Source organism: Triticum dicoccoides, chromosome 3A, assembly GCF_002162155.2.
Source record: "Triticum dicoccoides isolate Atlit2015 ecotype Zavitan chromosome 3A, WEW_v2.0, whole genome shotgun sequence".
Taxonomy (NCBI): domain Eukaryota; kingdom Viridiplantae; phylum Streptophyta; class Magnoliopsida; order Poales; family Poaceae; genus Triticum; species Triticum dicoccoides.
The window spans coordinates 680,909,820-680,923,123 of NC_041384.1; the positions used below are offsets into that span (position 1 = coordinate 680,909,820).

The window sequence follows — 13,304 nt, forward strand, 5'->3', positions numbered from 1 at the left end:
CCCTGACAGAAAACCAGCAGAAGCAGGGGAGGAGACCAGTCGCTCCAGCCGTCGTCGGCGAGCAGCAGCAGCCACAAGGTCCCCTCGCGCCTCCTCCCGAGCTCACCAGCGCGCCGCCGCCTCCTCATGCCTGGGATCCTCCTCCCAGCCGCCTCCGCCCGAGGGTCTCATCGACCCCGCCCCCAGCCATCGCCGGCGAGCAGCAGCCACGAGGATCCCTCGCGCCTCCTCCCGAGCTCCCCAGCTCGCTCACCAGCGCGGCGTCGTCTCCTCGTGCCCAGGCTCCTCCTCCCAGCCTTCTCCGCCCGGGGGTCTTGTCGACCCCGCCCCATGCACCTCGCCGGAGCAGCCATCGCTGGCGACTAGGTCCCCTAGCCACCTCCCTGTTTCCTCCCTCTCTGCCGTATGAACAGAGGACCAGCACCATCCCTCCCGCCCTCCGCCGCACGAGTCGCCATATAGATCCGTCGGTTCCTGCACCCTTCGTCGCTCCCTGTCGCCGGAGTTGCGCCAAGTCCGGCTGCCTCCCCTGCGTCGGCTGCAAGCAGGCACGGTGAGCGGGGCGCCGGGGCGGGGCGGAGGTTACAGGAGGCAGAGGAGCTCGGGCTCGAGGGGGCTCCTCCCCTCGATTTAGATCGGCGCCGCCGCGTGTGGAGACGATGAATAGTAGCGCCGGTGAAAAAGGGGGCTTTCTGCAAAAAAAACATGCCACGTCGGCACCCGACAGGTGGGCCCCGCCGGTCAGATACACTGTCAATACGCGTTTATACGCGATTTAGACCTTTTTGTAACGGATAGCCCCAGACTTGGTACTGACATGTAAAAATTACCAAACTTGGTATCAATCTGCTTCCAATGCCCCAATTGTGGTACTTCTGTGCAATTTACTCCAGAATAGATAACGCCCACACGCCTGTACTCACGGTCCCGCACGTTCCGCGTGACAGTCACCACGCGTCCCCGCAGTTGTCATGGTCCGGACCCTCTTCCATGTTCGTTTAACTGCAGTTGCCATGTTGTTGAACTACAGTTGTCATGTCTGACAACTACAGTTGCCATGGTTGCTCAACTGCAGTTGCCATGGTTGCTCAACTGCAGTTGCCATCTTAGGTCAAGTGGCAGATGCCACTCTTGGACAACTGCAGTTGTTGCCATGTATGGTCTGATCTACTACAGTTGCCATGATTTGAAAAACTTTAGGAGTTGCCACCTATTAACACTTGGCAGTTGCCATGTAGCACTATAAAAAAAGGCATGACAAAAAAACATGTTCGAGTAAAGAGAGAGTTGTCATCTGCTTACAAGCACGCTAGGGCAGTTGCTATGTACCCTGCAAAACACATGGCAACTCGGATAAAGAGAGAGTTGTCATCTGCTTACAAGCACGCTAGGTCAGTTGTCATGTACCCTGAAAAACACATGGCAACTGACAGCTTTGGATATGAGAGAGGAGATGGGCGTGTGAGCGAACAGATAAATGCCTACACACCAGTCCCTCTGTGTGCGTGAAAGCTGGCGTGTGGGCGAACTGCTAAACGCCCACACATCAACCCCTCCACGTGGTGAAACGGACGTGTGGACTACCGGATAAATGCCCACGCACCAGTCCAGTCTTACGTGACATAAAAAAATCTGATAAAACATGCCAAGGTTTGTGCAAACATAAATGAACTTTGATTCATGTATGTGGGCGAGATGCAAACGCCCACACGTGAAGGCGTTAGTATTTTCGAAAATAATCGGCATTACCGCTCCTCGCTTGGTGTCCTAAGAAAAAGAAGCTAACACTCACCTGAATCAAGCCGGCCGGCATCGATCAACGATCAGGTGAATCATCAACACATCCCTTGGCGCGCACATCACTTTGCATAAAGCACCGGCGCCACTTTGCTGCTACAGGGAGCCACCTCCGATCGGGCCCCATAAATGGCGCGCGCTCTTCTTGACCCAGAAGAGAACCCTGTTGCTCACCAGCTCATCAGTACGTACGCACAGGAATGGCTTGGCTCGCGAGACGCCTTCTGGGGACAGGGATTCGGTGACTTCACTGAGCAAAGTCTCAGTGTGACTTTACCTAGGTGAGGGCCATCGAATCAAGATCTAATGGACAAGATTGGTCTAAATTTTATGTTCAAAATTCAAACTGTTTAGAAAAAATTGAAAAAATTCAGCTAAGTCCTATATGGTCCATTGAATATTCTGGAAAATTTCCGTTTCATTTGGATAAATGGTTTAGCAGCTAATTGTGTTTTGAGCTTGAAATATAAAACCCTATTTAATCATAGACCGTTTATTCAAATGAAACAAAAATTTCACAGAATATGAAATGGGACATGTATGACTTACCTGAATTTTTTCCATTTTTTTTGGGCAGTTTTAGTTTTGAGTACAAAATTTGAATCAATCTTGACCGCTGGATGACACTCACCTAGGTAAAGTCACGATGAGACTTTGCTTAGTGAAGTCACCGGAGGCTGGCCTGCCTCTCCCTCCTCCTCGGGACCCTCTCCGCGCCCGGGTTCACGGCCGTGGCCATGGGCGGCATCGGCCACCTCCGCTCCCGCGGCACGGCGATCGGCGTGTCCCGGCCGCAGCCGGACGTCAACTTCACCATCGGCATCGTCGGCGCCGTCTGGTGCAAGAACTGCCGCTACGCCGGCTACCTCCCGTCCAAGAACGTCGCGCCCCTCCCGAGTAAGTACCACTCCATGGCACGAACTGCACTCACGCACCGTGACAGGCACTGATCGTTTTCTCTGTGCTCGCAGACGCGACGGCGCTGCTGCGGTGCCGGCGAGGGAGGCAGGCCATGTCGGCGTGGGGCACCACAGACGCGCGGGGCTACTTCATGATCCAGGCGGCGGAGCAGGCGGTGCCGTTCGCGAGCAAGGACTGCGTGGTGTACGTGCCGCGCTCGCCGCGCCGGGGCGCGTGCGGCGTCGCCGTCCTGCCCCGCCGGAACCAGGGCTCGCCGCTCAGGTTCCGGGAGTACGTGACGCGCCCCGACGGCCTGCAGGCGCTCTACACCGCCGGCAACTTCGTGTTCGGCCCGCGAGACCCCGCCAAGTGTGGTCTCCAATAATGAACCAGCTGTTTGGCCTCTTCAACTGGATGAATCTGACACCATGGTTACATAGTACGGGAAGATGCTCGATGTTATATATATGCAGTACGTAACAGTTTCTGTGTACGTATGTCTGATTCAAAGCAAACACTCAGAATCCTGCTGCGGTAGGCCTTCCAGAACACTGAGTGGTCTAAAAATTTCGACTGAGTAGTGATTAATTAATGTGGAAAGTGCACATATAGATGGTGTTTGCTTCTCTAGTCCTAGGACTTTTTTTAGTCTCAACTAAAAAGTTCCTAGTCTCTAAAAAGTCTCTCCCTGTTTGTTTTTAGAGACTAAAAAGTTCCTAGTCCCTTTCTAGAGATTATTAAATGACCATGTTGCTTCTAGTATATAGAAAAATAACAATCAAACAACACCATGGGGTGGCGGGCCAATGGGTGCTTGGAGGCGCATTGTTGGAAAAGTCCCAAAAAGACTCTCCTAGAGAGTCTTCTTCATTTAATCCCAAATGACTAGTTTAGTCCCTAAAAAGTCCCTTCCGTTTGATAAAAAAAGTTTTTAAAAAAGACTTTCTTTAGTCCCTACATAAAAAAATCCCTGAAAACAAACACCCCCATAGTCTACTCCCCCTTGGTTATCCAGGTGTTCATTATTTAAGTATGTTGAAAACAGAGTGTCAGTCTGTTGGCTGGGACTGAGTAGTGATTATTTAAGTATGTTGAGAACAAGCTATCTAGTCTACCCGTGTTTAAGTCTGGATGATTTCGTAAAACTGCAACAACTAATTAAACAAAGTCACGCCCTCAGAACAAAACCTTTTTCTTTTGCAAGCATCATATATTCTTCTTAATCTTTTCTTTTTGGTTTCTGATTTCCGGAGCTTGCTTGAATTTGGTATCGTCCTGCAAGATATCGTTGATAAATAACAAGCCTAAAGGCACACAACCATACATGGTCCACACTATGCCAATGTTTAGAGCATTACTAGTAGAACCCTCAAACCCTCAAACCCTCGCTAGCGTTTTAAGGGTCCAAAAATGATTTTTTGTGCATTTTTACGGGTTGAAAAACAAAGGCAAATATTAGAACCCTCAAACCCAACCCTTATAACGGAATATTCCCATGAACGATGTTGTCATTGCGCGCGGGAGGTCGACGGGGCGGCCGCCGGCGACGCGGGCGACTAGCAGCGGTGGTCGCGGGCGTGGGCGCGGGAGTTGGGAGGATTTTCCCCTCCCGCGCGAGGATAACCGCCAAATGAGGGTTGGGGTAGGTTTTGCTTCCCAACCCTTACTTTTGAGGATTGGGAGAGGGTTTGAGGGTTGGACCTTTAAAATTTTTGAAGGGTTTGAGGGTTAAGGGGTTCTAGTCTACGGCTTTTTTTCGACGAAAACTGTAAAAAAGCAGTTGTTTTTAGGGGTTTGAGGGTTTGAGGGCTCTACTAGTAATGCTCTTAGTTGCCTTCATGCGAGTGTCTCTGTTCAATAGACGGATGCAGATGTAGTATGTACGGTTTCTCTTCAAGTTTCCGGGTAACATTTTGTAGTTGGGTGTGTCTAGAATACATCTAGATGTGCTTTAGTTATTGCATATCTAAATGGGTAAATCAAGCATAAAAAGAAAAAGAAAAAAGAAAAAAAATATCCACAAGAATCTCAACAGAAGATCAATGACATGGGACTTAGATGTGCAATACTCATTGCACATCTAGATGTGCTTTAGCAAAACTGTTTGTAGTTATGTGTACTTTATTTTTCGGGTTTACAGTAATGTGTGCTATATTTCTGAATTTTTTAGTAGAATTTTGGCCACGGTCGTTAGAGCATCTACATGCGGCTAGACGGCTCGATCAGTGACCGGTCAAAAAAAACGATCAAGTCGGACGCCTCAAACCCCCTTCAAACAGATGGGCTGACCGGCACCTCTCGTATCCACCTCAAATATAGGACGGATATGGGGAGGCTTGGACGCGTCTGTCATGTCGGACTTGATTCATATTGGCCAACCCGACCCCACATATATTTGTCCCTATCCTTTCCCCGAACCAAACCCTGGCCACTCCACTCTACTCCCCTCCGTCACCCAAGCTCTTATCCGGCGATCTCCGACCTTCTCTGGCATGGCGGCAGCGGATCCGAGTCCCGCACCTTCAGATCCGTCGATCCCGAACTCATCCCACGAGGGCCCGAGGAAGATATGACCGCTCGGCTTGCGCTCCACCGCTCCCAGGAGGAGGCCGCCCAACCACTTCACTTGGACTCCTTGCGTCGTGAATCCATCGTGTCTGCCCAAATGACGCATGAATCCGCCGCGAGGTGTGTTGCCGGAGCCTCACCGGAGGTGGTGCGGTCCGTCTGACGACCGAATGTTGTGGCGGACGCACAACCCCTCCGTTGGGCACCATCCGATGAGAACATGGCGCGACGTGCCCGCCGTGCGAGGCAACGAACGTGGGAGACAGCGGCAACCCCTACGGTGGTGGACGTTGGAGAGGCATAGTCACATTCTCCGGCGCCTCAACGGATGGCCTGCAATCCCGAGCGCCCCAACTGCGTCGTGGTGGATGTCTTCGGCCCTCCCAGGACAAATCCATCATCGATCTCACACGTCCACCGGCTCCGTCAGGGTTCCAGACTCCGATGAGAAAAAGTAGGGCGTGGGAGACGGTGGCGTCTTTGAGTCTTGTGAGTCAGGCCGTGTCCCATGTTCTACTCTACTTCGTCGGTGACTGGACCAACACTCTATGGGGCGCAGCCTGCCGCCAGACATGAGCGCAGCAGAGCCGGACGAGCTCCGCTTAAAATTAGATTTTAATAGTATGAATTTAAGGTTTTTAATTTGAGGTATTTGGTTTTGGAATCATTTCTTTTACGGTGTGACTAGTCACTGCTGGCGGACGCGCTTGAGGGTGTCGGATTTGAAAGTCCGAGTGTAGATGCTCTTGATCAACATATTCGTACATTTTCAACCTGAATTGGAATCCCTCTATAATGTCTTGAAATTGATATGAGTAACTTGGACTGTTCAGCAAAATGAAGCCGATCAACCGTAAAAGGTCCGGCCGTCTTCCTCCTCCGGCCGATCAAAGCGGCTTGACGCCGTCATAGCCGAAGTTATAACGTTTGGACTTGTGCCTGATCACCCGGAGGTTTCTTGTGCCGGCATCGCCGTCCCTTACAACCTCCACGCCGGCGAGCACCGCAAAGTTACATTCTTCGCTCGTCTCAAAGAACCTCGCGATGCACAGTCGGCCGGAGCCCAGCGGCAGGAGGCGGGCCGCGGTCGTCCTCCACGCTTCCGGCGGAGCCGGCGGGTCCTCCCACGCGTGCAGCAGCGCCGGAGGCACCGTCGTGGTCGCAAGGTCGGCGGCGCAGACGCAGAGGTGCCCATCCTTGTCGGAGAGCCCGAACCAGAGGCCGTGCTCGGGCACGTACTCGGCGCGGCCTTTAAACGGCAGCGCCCACTCGCCGGCCTTGCTCCACGCGCCGCTCGCCGTGTCGAACGAGTACGTGCCGGCCCCCGTCGTCGCGGACACCCAGATCCGCGAGCCGCCGACCACCGTGTAGGCGCCGATCGCCACCTGATGGCCCGTCGGCGCGTACACGTCATGGTAGCATTCGTCGTACCGTGATGATGGGCAGTCGTCGTGGTCCGGGCAATGATCGAAGGTTGGAGACGGGAGAGGGCGCCAGTGCCAGTCCTCCGCCCGGCGGTCCCCGGGCTGGCGGCCGTAGACGAGAGCTTGGAAGTACGGCGTCTGGTATCCGCCGTCCCCGAGCGACATGACGTACAGGCCGTCGCCGACGGTGACAGACACGAGGAAGTTGGACCTGGCGGGCGAGTGCAGGGGTGCCGGCTGCATGGTGCGGAGGGCGCCCGACGCGCCGTCGTAGAGGACGGTGCCGCCCCTGCCGTTCACCACGACCACGTCGTTCTTGAGGGACATCATGGCCATCTTCCCGGACTCCCGGGAGTTCTCATGGCAGGGCTCGAAGGACACGGCGGCGCGAGGCAGCCGAGCCGTAGCCGGGGCCGGAGCGTTGACCGCCATTGTCGCTGCCGCTGCTAGCTTCGGTGATCCGGCCGGGTAGAACAAGCCTCACGGATCGATGCGGTGGAGATGGAACCGGCTGCCGCTGCCGCGGCATTCCTCGACGAGTAGATCCACGAGTCGGCGCTTCATGCTTGGTGCTCCTCGCACAAAAGAGTAGATGGAAGAAATCTAGAAAAAATCAGGATTATTTCATCAACAATATCCCGATTTCTCAGTTCTCGACAGATTTTTTTGAGCGTTAACTTAATCTCCAAGAATGTATAAAACCGATTTTCTCGCCATGATTTTCTCCCCATTTTTCAAGAAAATCGCTGTTTTTTCTCCTGATTATCAGGGGTTCAGTTTATCAACACGTACCAAAGAAAATTCAGAATCTTGAAGCAAAGCATGAGCCGCCGCTTTGTGAATCTGCTGGTCAGCAGCTTGCGCCGCCGCGTCCACCGCCCGGACTTCTACGTGCACCGCGTCGATCCCACGAGCTTGTTCCACCCCGCCGGATCACCGCAGCCAGCAGCGGCAGAGACGTCCGGCGCTCCGGCTCCGGCTCGGCTGCCCCGCGCCGCCGTGTCCTTCGACTGGCCCTGCCCGCCCAACCAGACCGGGTGGATAGAGTTCATGGGCTTCGGCGACGACGTCGTCGCCCTCGACCACGACGGCCGCACGCTCCTCTACGACGGCACGTCGGACGTTGTCTGCATGATGAACGACGCGGACTCGCCCAGGCCCAATCCCATCTCCGTCACCGTCGGCGATGGCCTCTACGTGTTGGCGACCAACCCCGGACGGCCGCCCCACACGTACTGCTTCCAGTCGCTCGTCCACGGCGGCACGTTCCCCGGCTCCCCATGGAAGGAGTGGCACTGGCGCTCGCTCGAGTCGCCGCCATTCGATCCCAAGTTCGCGACCACGGACAAGTATCCCACCAGATTCAAGCACGACCTGGGGCCGGCGGAGGCGGTGGCCCCGCGCGCGATCGACGCCTACGCGGTGGTCGGCGACTCAGAGATCTGGGTGTCCACGGTCAGCGCCGGTACGTACTCCTTCAACACGGCGAGCGGCGAGTGGAGCGCGGTCGGCCACTCTGCGCTGCCGTTCAGAGGCCGCGCCGAGTACGTCCCCGAGCACGGCCTCTGGTTCGGCTTCTCGGACGGCGACGAGCACCTCTGCGTCGCTGACCTCGCGCAGGAACCGCCGGAGACGCAGGTCTTTCCTCTTCGGCACGTGTGGGAGGACCCGCCACGGCCGGAAGCGTGGACCCCGACGGCGATCCGCCTCCTGCCGTTGGGCTCCGGCAAACTGTGCGTGGCTAGGTGCTTCCGGAGAACCAAGGAGGGGGAGAGGCTGCTCCCGTCGGAGTACAGGCACGAGAATTCCGAGAGCTTCTGGTGCTCGCCGGCGTGGAGGTTGTCAGGGACGCCGGCACGAGAAGCCTGGAGATGATCCAGCACAAGTCCGTGCTTTACAGCGTCGGTGAAAATGTCGTCAAACCCCTGTGAATTTTGTATAGTAGTGCTGCTATCGCAAAGCGAGGATCAAATGTGATTGCGGACCGGTTAAAATCTCAATGCTAAAATCTTATGTCTTCGTGTCCTATCATGTGCGTTGGCCATGAATTCAGACCACCTTGCTCGTCGGTAGTCCCTTTTTTATATAGGGAAGGCACAGGTATATAGGAAAGGCACAGGCCGAGCCTGGGCGAGAGGGACTACTATCTCCTCTGTCCCCTCTCGCCCAGGACCGAGGGCGTCGACCCGTCGGACAAACCGGACCACGTGGCGAGGAGGGCACGTCATCTTGAAGAGGAAGCCGGCCGACCATGGCAAAGCAACACCACTGAAGAGAGAACCGCCGTCATAAAAAACGTGCTGCAGCCATCTCACCTCCTCGCACATCCAAAGCGGCGCCTTCAAGAAGGTGACGGAGCCAGGCATCGCCGCCGCCCAACCAAAGTTGTGGGTTTTCATCCGGATGCATGGGGAGGATGAGGGGGAGGAAGATGGATCTCGAAGCCGCCTTGAAGGAAACAACGCTTGGAGCGCCGCCGACGTCGTAGCCGCCGCAACCGGCCCAGAAATTACTCCGATCCAGAGCTCCCAACCCCACATCAGCATAGTCAGCCACCGGATTCAGCCGGATTGATGAGGAGGAAGCAACAACACGGGGACGCCGTCTTCAGATCTGGCGAAGGAGAGCAGCAGGGGAGACCTCCACGCGCCGCCCGCATCCACCACCGACTCGCCCCCCGTGCGGCCGAGTGAAGGCGGCCCACAACACCGGCGAGCGCCACCCGCCGCCAGGACCCGCTGCCTCAAACCCTAGGCCCGGCCGTTGATCATTGTTGCAAACCCCCTTGCCAGCAGCGATCCTCTTGGCAGCAACCTTATAGTAGAAAAAGCAACACCGATTTTAAACATGGAACATCCAACAGATAGTGGATTTTGTCAACAATGATTCATGCCGCGGACGATTACTATCAGATTAATTTTTACATGCAGATCAATGTTGTAATCAACAACCATCATGCACTTCCGCAATTCTCTCATCATACTCAGCAAAACATATTTTCATACACATCACGGATTCAAAACAGTCGAAACCAGAAAACACAGGCAAACAATGGAGGATAAACATGTGGCAATCGTCTCAAGGACCCAAGTAGCTGTCGGCGTACACAGATGCACTGAACTGCTGTTGCTTCCAAGCAAATTTCACCTCTGCTCCTATGGTGCACAACTGGTTCAGTTTCTAGTGGTATCGAAATCCCTGCTTTCGACTGAGAACATGACAAAATTTCAGAGGACTATTGTCAGGTCTGAACTAGTGTCGCTTCCTCTGGCCGCCTTTCTGGTGTTTTCTCCGTCCCGCGCTCTGTCTACGCAGCTCACTGGAACCACCGTCGTCTTCCTTTTCTCCATCGAGCAGTATGTTCATCCCGAGGTCGAATCCGTCAGTCAGGCCTTGTAACCTGTACACAGAAACATGTCAGTTCATAAGTTGGGTAAAAGTGAAAAAATCCCAAGAGACGAGCTCAGCTTAAAGTGGCCAAAGCTATCAGCCATTCATTGATGTGGTTGATGGGTTCTTCACTTCATAATGGGGTGCACTGTCGTGCAAAATAAAATCCATGAACTCTGGAGGATAATGGAACATACCCGTGAAGCTGCTTCTTCATCTGCTTCTCCATGTACTTTTCACGCTTGGTTACTGGAGCTCGGGTGAACAGCTCCTCTTCTGCCTTCTCTTGCTTCTCTCTCTGCCGCATGTAGGTCATAAATTCTTTGCTTTCATCACCCGCTGTTTCCTTCCACTGCAAGATTGTGTAGACAGCTTAGTTAGCTCGATGTAGCTTAGTGTAGCTAACTATACAAACATACACAATATACAAACCTTTTCAGGTCTATCAGCAGCATCATCAATCATCTCCTTGAAGTAAGGATTCTCTGTTGTCATGCGTAATAATCTTTTCTCTTTCCTTACAGCGTCTTTACTATGACTATCATCCATGGCAGCTGGCCCAATTTTCGGAGGAACGTAGATACCATCTTTGCCCTGAAGTCAAACAGCTAAACACATCAGACACAACAAATCTGTGTAAACTGAACTCTAGTCATGAAATGATCATTACTGATAAAAAACAGAGCGACCTATATTCACGTCATTTAACAGGAATTGTGCAGTTAGGAATAAGGCAGCATTTAAGCAACTGGTAGCAGTATCTACAAAGGCAAAATATAAGCTATGATAGAGTTCACTCAAAACCAGGCACATAAACCAAGTTACAGTGTAATCTCGAATTCATCAGAAGTTGTTAAGTAGCAACTTAATTTGATTTTGCAAGACACTGCAGTGGAAATATTGATTTCTCACCCAACTGACAACTATATTATGTACAGAAAACAGCTCAGTAAGGATGGGCAGATTTGATGTCATACAAATATATGTAAGATTTATTGATTGGTAACTGATTGGCGTGTGTGTGTGTGTTTGTTGAACAGAGTGATGAACAGTCGAGCATTATCACCTTAACACAGCACTAAGAGAAAACATCAGTTAGTAAGTGAGAATTTCACCTGTCCTTCAGGAGCAATTTTGATATCCATCATATCCGGGTTTGACCGGTACCCCAACAGGTCGCCCTCGCCTTGTTGCCCGCCCTTCCCATTGACCTCGGGTATCCTGGGCAGCTGCACCATCTGCAGCATTGGTGAGCTTCTGGATCTGGTACTCCATCTTCTTGTCTATCGGGCGAATCTAGCACACAGAATTCAACATAAAACAATCTACTATTAGACAGCTCCATAAATCAAGACTGGCAGCTTAGCAATCAACACTCAAGGGCACATACGCACACCTTCCCAAGAAACAGCCTGATCTCGACAAGGCCGCGCACGACGGGGTGGCCATCGACGGACAGCCCCTTGGCCTTGCGTAGCAGGTAGCAGACGAGGCCCTGGCAGTAGCTGAGCAGCAGGTGGTGCTTGGCCTCCAGGTACCGGCCCGATCCCTTCGCCCGTCGGCAGCTGCTTCTTCCTCGCCTACACGGGACAGAAACCGGGCCTGCGCCTTCCTCTCGTCGTCAGCTCCGGCGACGGCGGCCGTCATCGCCGCCGTCCGCCCTGCCGAGACGGGGAAAGGCTAGGGGATCGTTCGCCGGCTGGGGGCGGCCGCGCGAGCAGACGAGCCGCCGGGCGGCGGTGCTGCGGGGGAGAGCGCCGGCGGGGTTGGGTTGGGAAAAAAGAACCCTGGCTGCTCAGCGCTCGCAGCAAGCTGGCTTCCTTCGGGGGGCCGCCCGCGGTAAGGGGATAGGCCCAGGGCTTCGCATCACTCGCCGATTATGGGCCCAATCTCATTCTCAGCTGCTGCAAGTCCATGTGGAGGCCCAAGTTGGCGTCAACGGCTTTGGGCGGGTGGTGGGTGGGAAGAGAGGGAGGGAGCGATGGCGCGCGCGCCGGGAATTCATTTGGGGCGATGGATCTGATCCTGATCCTGATCGGATTCAGCGGGAGGTGGTGGTGGGAGGCCGAAAATTTCGAACCCAAGAAAAAGTGGGCGCGCGTGCGGCCTAGCACCATTTCCCGCTTGCCGCTCTGACGCAGCCGACGCCCCGCACTCCCACCTCAACCGATTCTCCGCGGGTCCCGCGTAAGGGCATGCATTTACCCTTGTACCCCCAGCTATTTTATTTACCTACCCTTCTGCGGCTCTGCCCCCTTAGCCTAAGCCTACCCGCAACATGTTTTTGTGTTCATCTAAAAAAACTATCGTTGTCTCTCGTTAGAATGTACCCCCTTCATCCGAAAATACTTGTCGGAGCAATGGATGTATCTAGATATATTTTAGTTCTAGATACATCAATTTTTATCCATTTCTTCGACAAGTATTTTCAGACGGAAGGAGTAATATGGTACGGTTTTCTAAAAATTCATTCATCTTTTTAAAAATTCTACAGGAGCAGTAACATCACGGCGGGGGCATCGACCGTCAACCGTTGCCCAGCCGGCTAGAGCAAAGATGCAGTGCGATCCGTTGTACGGTTCGATTCCCTTGTTTTTGTTCATCCGTTAGCCCTCAGGAGAAGATGATGCGCACGCACGGCATGTATGCTGAACACGCCAGACAATCATATCGATGATTGGTCGTGACGAAGCCGGAGGAGAGGCCATGGAGGTAGATATACGAGTGGAATCTTCTATCTCATGTTCGACCTCTTTCCGCAGAGACGCTTCGATAAGGCGCTAAGTTTTCATTTAATTGTTTATTTATGATCTAAAACCTTTCATGTGTGTGTTGCGGTCCATTTAGGCCAGCCTTCTCGTCTATGTAACGCTCTTAGCACCTGAAAAGAAAACTTGCGGGCGCATAATTCACAGCCAAAGAGGAGGAGGGCAAAAAGGGAAACACGCTAGACCAGGGGGAAAATTTGGCGCACAGCAGAGGGGCGCAACCGGTTCCCGGGCTGGGACGGCGGGGGCGTGCGCGGGAAGGAGGAGGAAAAGAGGCCCAATCCATCCACCCATCCCGCCCGCCCGTCCGTCCGTCGATCCCAATCTCTCATCCGATCCCCAATTTAATAGCGCCCGACGCCGAGCAAGCGCCTCCCAGAAGCCACAACACAACACACGCGCACCCCCGCCCGTTCCCTCCGTCCGCCCGCTCCGCCTCCCTAAATTTCCCCCCTTT

General features: G+C 53.8%; 1 pseudogene; it reads right to left on the minus strand.

Moving 5' to 3' along the window:
• Window positions 1-9,941: 9,941 nt before the first annotated feature.
• LOC119272851 lies at window positions 9,942-12,922 on the minus strand (annotated as a pseudogene).
• Window positions 12,923-13,304: the final 382 nt, after the last annotated feature.